Source organism: Gekko japonicus, unplaced genomic scaffold, assembly GCF_001447785.1.
Source record: "Gekko japonicus isolate JY-2015 unplaced genomic scaffold, Gekko_japonicus_V1.1 scaffold2085, whole genome shotgun sequence".
Taxonomy (NCBI): Eukaryota; Metazoa; Chordata; class Lepidosauria; order Squamata; family Gekkonidae; genus Gekko; species Gekko japonicus.
Window position 1 is genome coordinate 15,384 of NW_015167115.1, and position 2,227 is coordinate 17,610.

The following is a 2,227-nucleotide window of genomic DNA, read 5'->3' on the forward strand; positions in this document are numbered from 1 at the left end:
GGAAAGAGCCAGAGAGAGCATGCCAGAGAGACAAAGAGAGATGGAGTCCCATGGCACTTGGAGAGATTCCCCCTTTCCAGTTCTAACAGATGGGAGGAGAGAAACCTAACAGCACAGCTTGCATTCTTTATTAGTGGAAGGGAGCAAGAGTCCAGCAGCACCTTAACAACTAACAAAATTTGTGGCAGGGCATGAGCTTTCATGATACAGTTTTTACAGATACAGCTAGAATGTGAGTCCATCCATCCTTATATCTTGGAGAGTGAATTGATTTTAGATGTGAAATAACAATAGCAGGATTGGTAATGAGAGAAGAAACCTAGGTCTCAATTCAGTCCCGGACGATGCATTGTCTTGAGCTTCATTGTCAGTTGCAATTCAGCAGTCTCTCTTTCTAATCTCCCTTTGACATTCCTTTGTAAGAGAATTGCTCCTCTTAGGTCAGCAACTGAATGTCCTGGAAGGTTAAAATGTCCCCCCACTGGTTTTTGAATGTTGTTGTTTCTAATAGTAGTAGAAAGAGTACAGTAGCACCTTAAAATCTAACAAAATTTGTGGTAGGGTATGTGCTTTTGTGAGTCACTGTTCACTTCTTCAGACTTATTTCCATTTATTCTTTGTATCCTCCTGGACTGAATCCTCCTGTACCAAATGGAGACCTAGGTTTCCTGTCTCATTACCAGTGCTGATATCTCCACACCTACTACCACTCTGCATATCACACCTAATCCAATCATGCCTGCTATTGCCATTCGGCATTTGAAATCATCTTTATAAAGTTTATATTTCTGGTACCTTGTGTTAAATTTTATGGTACACGTGGCCCAGCCCAACAAAGTGACATTTATGTCAGATCCAGCCCTCATAAAAAATGAGTTCGACACCTTTTATGTCAGATCCAGTCCTCATAAAAATGAGTTCGACACCTGGTTTAACTCTTTCATGACTGAGGGTTTGACACTTGCAAACTCCCAACAGTTTCAAAACCCTGTTGCTATGAAACTCACTGGATAACCTGGGGCCAGTCTCTCTCACACACACACATACCACACACACAGAGCTTCACTCACCTCATGAAAATGATGTGAGGGCAAAATGGAGGACTGGAGAACCACAAAGGGCTGGCCTGACCAACCTAGGCAATCCCAAAGGAGGCCAGAAAGAGTTGCCAACTCCAGGTTGAAAAATTCATGGAGTTTTGAGGGTGGAGCCTGTGGAAGATGGACTATGGGGGGGTTAGGACCTCAGTGGGCTAAAATGCCATAGAGTCCACCCTTCAAAGCTGCCATTTAGTCCAGAGGAACTCGTGTCTGTAGTCCGGAGATTCGCTGTAATTCCAGGAGATCTCTAGACCCCATCTCATAGTCGGCAACCTTGCCAGTGTCAGATTGTAAGGGATGTCAAAAAAGGCTTCTAGAACTCCCTCTTCTGGTTTTCAAGAGAAGCTTCTAGAATCTCCATATCTGTTGATTCTGGGCGACTACAGCTGCCATGATGGAACGTGGAGAGCTTCTGAAGAGTTTACGTATTTTTATTTTTGTTTTGAATGAATTTGGAATGAACATTTAACAATTCTTTCTTTTCTCACTATTGAATGGAGAGGGCACCAAAGTCATAGTTCACCTAAGGCACCAAACACTTTGGCCCTGGAACCAGGTATGCCATCCTGATCTCCTTGGAGGAAGGTTGGGTTAAAAAGGTACTAAGGCCCCGGTCACACGGAGCATTAGCCACGCTAGAGGGACGGAAGATAGGCAGATTTTCCAGGCACAATCTCACCGCCACATCTGGGAAGCGTAGAGCTCCCGTGGCTCACCCGAGGCTTCCCGCTGAAGACGCACGGTAAAAAACTAGTACCTCCGAGGTACTAGTTTCCGGAAATCGCGGGGCAAGGGCGGGCGTCTGATCGCGTTTCCGGTGGCATCCGGCGCCCGCCCATGCCCCATTGCGAATAGTTTTTTTTCCCCCGAAGTCTGCAGGGATGCGCACAAGCACCCAACGGGGCATGCGCATACTTCAGGTTAAAAAAAACAACACAACCCCGTTTGCCGTGCCGCGCCGCTTCTTTGGCGCATTGTGTGATTGGCACCTCCCCCCTAACCACGGGACCTCGATGGGACCGCAAGGGAATGCCTGATCGCGCAGTTGCTTGTTATTCAACCCGCCGCACCTCCCCCCCCCCCCGTGATATCCGGCCCGTGTGACCGGGGCCATTGTAACCCTTTCA